A 6,196-nucleotide genomic window follows, 5' to 3' on the forward strand; every position below is an offset into this window, starting at 1 on the left:
TGCCCAAGAGAGGTATAGCTGGGCCCTCAGGTACTGGAATGTTCAGTTTTCTGAGGAACCTCCAGACTGATTTCCAGAATGGTTGTACCAGTCTGCAATCCCACCAACAATGGAGGAGTGTTCCTCTTTCTCCACATCCTCACCAGCGTCTGCTGTCACCTGAGTTTTTGATCTTAGCCATTCTCACTGGTGTGAGGTGAAATCTCAGAGTTGTTTTGATTTGTATTTCCCCATGACTGAAAATGTTGAGCATTTCTTTAGGTGCTTCTCAGCTGTTCAGGATTCCTCAGCTGTGAATTCTTTGTTTAGCTCTGAACCCCATTTTTAATAGGATTATTTGTCTCCCTGCAGTCTAACTTCTTGAGTTCTTTGTATATTTTGGATATAAGGCCTCTATCTGTTGTAGGATTGGTAAAGATCTTTTCCCAATCTGTTGGTTGCCGTTTTGTCCTAACCACAGAGTCCTTTGCCTTACAGAAGCTTTGCAGTTTTATGAGATCCCATTTGTCGATTCTTGATCTTAGAGCATAAGCCATTGGTGTTTTGTTCAGGAAATTTTTTCCAGTGCCCATGTGTTCCAGATGCTTCCCTAGTTTTTCTTCTATTAGTTTGAGTGTGTCTGGTTTGATGTGGAGGTCTTTGATCCACTTGGACTTAAGCTTTGTACAGGGTGATATGCATGGATCGATCTGCATTCTTCTACATGTTGACCTCCAGTTGAACCAGCACCATTTGCTGAAAATGCTATCTTTTTCCCATTGGATGGTTTTGGCTCCTTTGTCAAAAATCAAGTGCCCATAGGTGTGTGGGTTCATTTCTGGGTCTTCAATTCTGCTCCATTGGTCTATCTGTCTGTCTCTGTACCAATACCATGAAGTTTTTATCACTATTGCTCTGTAATACTGCTTGAGTTCAGGGATAGTGATTCCCCCTGAAGTCCTTTTATTTTTGAGGATAGTTTTAGCTATCCTGGGTTTTTTGTTATTCCAGATGAATTTGTAAATTGTTCTGTCTAACTCTCTGAAGAATTGGATTGGTATTGTGATGGGGATTGCATTGAATCTGTAGATCGCTTTTGGTAAAATGGCCATTTTTACTATATTAATCCTGCCAATCCATGAGCATGGGAGATCTTTCCATCTTCTGAGGTCTTCTTCAATTTCTTTCTTCAGAGGCTTGAAGTTCTTATTGTAGAGATCTTTTTCTTGCTTGGTTAAAGTCATTCCGAGGTACTTTATATTATTTGGGACTATTATGAAGGGTGTCGTTTCCCTAATTTCTTTCTCGGCTTGTTTCTCTTTTGTGTAGAGGAAGGCTACTGATTTATTTGAGTTAATTTTATACCCAGCTACTTTGCTGAAGTTGTTTATCAGCTTTAGTAGTTCTCTGGTGGAACTTTTGGGATCACTTAAATATACTATCATATCATCTGCAAATAGTGATATTTTGACTTCTTCTTTTCCAATCTGTATCCCCTTGTTCTCCTTTTGTTGTCTGATTGCTCTGGTTAGAACTTCAAGAACTATATTGAATAAGTAGGGGGAGAGTGGGCAGCCTTGTCTAGTCCCTGATTTTAGTGGGATTGCTTCAAGTTTCTCTCCATTTAGTTTAATGTTAGCAACTGGTTTGCTGTATATGTCTTTTACTATGTTTAGGTATGGGCCTTGAATTCCTATTCTTTCCAGGACTTTTATCATGAAGGGGTGTTGAATTTTGTCAAATGCTTTCTCAGCATCTAATGAAATGATCATGTGGTTTTGTTCTTTCAGTTTGTTTATATAATGGATCACGTTGATGGTTTTCCGTATATTAAACCATCCCTGCGTCCCTGGGATGAAGCCTACTTGATCATACAACCATCAGTTTTAAACCCAATGTCAGTAGAAAAGTCATCCTTTTACTTTGCACTAACTCTTGGAGAACAGCCCACAAGTTAGCAATTGTTCATTGTGATAATTAAATGGGGATCAAGTATTCAAACATATGAGCCCATGGAGGAATTCTATGAGTCCCACCACAAGGAATAGGAAGAAGTCGACAATTGCACACAAGGTGGGTGCCAGGAAAGGAACCGTAACAGCTAAAGTGATTGGTTTCATCACTGGACTGGCTAATCTCAACTGTCAACTTGATAAGATATGGGATCACTTGGGAGGTTGGGCTTCTGAGCATGCTTTTGTAGGAGTTATCTTCATTGGGTTAATTGGGGAAGACCTACCCACTGTGGGCAGCACCATTCTCTGGGCCACCAAGCTCCTGCCACTGTGATTTCCCCATCAGGATAGACTGTAGCCTTAAACCACAAGCCAAGATAAATCCTCCCTCCTTCAAGGAGCTCTTGTCGGAGTATTGTATCACAGCGGCAGATAAAGCAACTAAGATAGGCACCTGTAGCAAGGCTACTCGGGAAAGCTCTAACTTGTAAAATTGCTGGTCAACTTGAAAAGAAGGAGACTGAAAAGAAAAAAAGAAGAAGAAACTTGCTAAATGGTTCTCTGCTTGAAAACAAGCAGAGAGCTCTTCCTAGGCTCACTCACCAAGGTGTTAGAGGCCACTGCTAGTGTAGAAGGTGCCAGAGCACAGCCAAGCTGGCAAAAACAAACAACTCGGCAGCATAGCCCCAGGCTTCTACTTTTGCAATTGTGCAAAATGAAAGAATTAAATGGTCATGAAGGCTTGCATCAAGATTACAACAGTGGGCAAGTGCAGGCTGTGCATGGCAGGCTTGGATTTCCTTCCAGGAGGAAATTTGAGGCCATTGTGTGTAACTATGATGGTAAGGCCTATGTTGTAATGGAAACACCAGGATATAGGAGAGAGATCAGCATTGTGGGCTTGCGGAGGAAAACTGTATCATGGACGGAAGCTGACCTAAGAGGGACGTCACATGTGCACATGTATGGCAGGCAGAAGGCCAAAGGGTGTTGCTATCTTACCTAGGGTTTCTATTGCTGCAAAGGCACCATAACCAAAAGCACGTTAGGGAAGAAATGTGGCTTGCATTTCCACATTGTAGTCCATCTCTGAAGGAAGCCAGAACCCTGGAGGCAGGAGCTGATGCAGAGGCCATGGAGGGGTACTGCTTACTGGCTTGCTCCCCGTGGCTTCCACAGCCTACTTTCCTACAGAACCCAGAACCACCAGCAGAGAAATGGCAGCACCCACAATGGGCTGGGCTTTCCCCTCCTGATCACTGATTGAGAAAATGGCGTACAGGCTGGCCTGCATGGGGATCGTGTGGAGGCATTTTCTCAATTGAGGTTGGTTCCTTCCTCTCAGGTGAGTGTAGCTTGTGTCAAATTGACATAAAGCTACCCAGCACATTACTGGATCCCACTGGAGCATAAATGATGCCTTCACCCAGTCCCGCCCTGCCAGAAACAGACTTTCATATTTACCTTGTTGGGTTTTAGTCTTTCTTTGGTCTGATCTCTCCTTACTGTGTTCTTGGTCTCCCTTTTGGAAAGGGAGTGTTTATTCTGTGCCACTATATGTTGATGTACGTGCCCAGTGCTTCTATAGAGGCTCACAGTTAAGAAATTACCTTGAGCCTTAAAAAGACTTTGAACTGTGGTTAGGAATGCTAAGGCTTTGGGGATTCCTTACAGATGAAGTAAAATGTGTTTTACATGGTGAGATAGCCATGAGCCTTTGAAGACCAGGGGAAGCCTGTTGAGTAAAAGTGATGTGTTTGGATAGTAAATTAATGAAGGGTAGATCTAAGATGCTAAGTTCATCTTTATTGTCACCTGGGAGTTTTGTTTTTTGAGAGCGTTTCAGGGCTGGAGAGATGGCTCAGCAGTTAAGAGCACTATCCCTTCTTCCAGAGGTCCTGAGTTCAATTCCCAGCAACCACATGGTGGCTCGCAGCCATCTGTAATGGGATCCGATGCCCTCTTCTGCCCTGTGGATATAAATGCAGTAGAGCACTCATACATTAAATAAATAAAATTAAAAAAAATAGATTCACTTTGTGAATGGAACCACCCTACATGTTAGAATCTCGGAATGGAGGGGGAGGGGGAAGGGGAGGGGAGAGAGGGGAGAGAGAGAGAGAGAGAGAGAGAGAGAGAGAGAGAGAGAGAGAAAGGAAGCCAAGGATGTAGGAAAGGCAGCTGCATACTCCCAGCTCAGTCAGGCTTGGCGGTTCACGGCCATCATCTCACACTCAGGAGGCAGACGCAGGAAAACCACAGAGAGTTTGAAGTCACACGAAGAGTGAGACCCAGTCTAAATAAAATACAAAACAAAGGCAACAAAAGCAGGAAGCCCCCAGTGACATACTTCCTGCAACTAGCCTCACCTCTCAGAGTGTCTATTACCTCCCAACGGCCCCGCCAGCCTCGATGAGACGTCTAGTACACAGTTTTGGGGAACATTTAACATCAGAACAGTAACATTGTACAAGTAATCTGTTTCTTTCCGAGATCAAATATATACATACTAAGATTGTAGTGACAATTGTATACAATAGGGATATACACCTTAAATAAGTGAATGCTATAATTTCTATATCCAAGCACCTTTAGAATGCAGTGGAATCATAAGATCAGGTTGGTTTGCTCAGCCTGCGTACCTGTGAAGACTTGAAGGAATCACAAACTCCACTAGGTAGAGAAGACAAGCAAAGGTTCCAGACAAAGACAGAAATGACGCAAAGGCAGTAGGGAGCTTGGGAAAGCAAACCATAGAGCTTCTCAGTCCTCGGCAATGCAAATGAGAGTCAGAGGTGGAGGGCACTGAAGGACAGGACCGCGCCTGTTTGAGCAGGAGGACCAAATCATGAGAGGATACTTAGTCAAGCTAGTTTTCCGCGAAGAAAAAGGAAAAACAAAACAAAGGTGCTTTCTCGAAGAACATTCTAGATGGGGCAAAGGGGAACGTGATCTGGAGCCAAGTGAAACACAACTTTAACCAAGAAAGTAAGAATCAAAGCTACGTCTAGTGCCCCTCTGATCGCTTGCCTTGAAGCAGCTCCTTGGACAGCTAAGGTGCACACCATCACCCTCCCAACAGAAGAGACCGCCTGCTAGGGGAACCGTGGCGTCCCGTGGTTCCTCCTCCCAGTTCACTTTCAAAATCTTTAAAAGATTCTCTCCCCTCACGAGATAAGGATTGGTTAACTTGACATGTCCTCTGTGTTCTGAATCCTCAGTTGAGTTCCTGCTACTAGGTCAACTCTCAATCCCTACTTTTTGATACAGAAATAAGAAAACTGAGCCTCATAGAAAGAAGTAAGTTGTCGGGCAATAAATTGAACATAATAAGTTGACTCCATAACCACCTTTTTAAACTACCGTGATTACACCAGAAACGTAATGTTCCAGGCCAGGTCCCCTCCCGGGACTATACTACGGCAGTGGGGACAGGGGAGGAGACTGAATTGTGGGATTTGGCGCTGGATTAGATGTCAAGGGATAATAAAAACATGCAACCTAGAATAATTTTAGCTTCTAGATTGGGTAAGTAGTGAACTTTTTCAGGAAAAATAAAGACTCTGGGTTACACAGAAATAGGAAAGAGGACCATAGTGTTAATACAAGTAAATTCAGTGGGGACCGGGGAGCTGGACAGAACGACAGAAAAGAGCTTAACTCTGAGGTAAACAAGCGTTTAACACTGCGGGGGTGGGGGGGTTGGTGGTGGTGGTTTGGGTTTCGGTTTTTTACTTCGAAACAAGGTAACCCTGGATGGTATTAAACTCAGAGCACTTCTCCTGCCTCAGCCTCACAAACCATGGGATTACAGGAGTCAACCACTAGTTCATTGGCAGCAACATTGGAAGGCAGACACTCAAACTCGCGAAAACCCTTTGAATAAGCAGGCTACTTCGTTTTTTTCCAAAAATTTCTAGACCGTGACTATCGCTCACACAAGTGGCCAACAGTGTGGAACGTGGTAGCACCAGGGCCGGGCTGGGCAGGAGGGCGCGAAGGCACCCAGCGGCCCGTGCACGCTGCAGCAGCACGCGATGGCAGGGACTATTCCCTGGAAGCTCGCGCCCCAAACGACTCCAACTCCCTAAGCGAAGCCTCCGCGCGCCGCTCGTGTCCCCGCGACCTCCAGCCCAGAGGGGGCGCTGTGGGCCGCCAGGTGGGGCCACGGCGCGAGCGCGCGGTTTCTCCCTGGTGCGCATGCTCGCCACCGCTGCGGGCTGGCCTTTTTTTTTTTTTTTTTTCCGGGCCGCCCCGGCGGC

Source organism: Rattus norvegicus, chromosome 5, assembly GCF_021556685.1.
Source record: "Rattus norvegicus strain SHRSP/BbbUtx chromosome 5, alternate assembly SHRSP_T2T, whole genome shotgun sequence".
In the NCBI taxonomy this organism is placed as follows: Eukaryota; Metazoa; Chordata; class Mammalia; order Rodentia; family Muridae; genus Rattus; species Rattus norvegicus.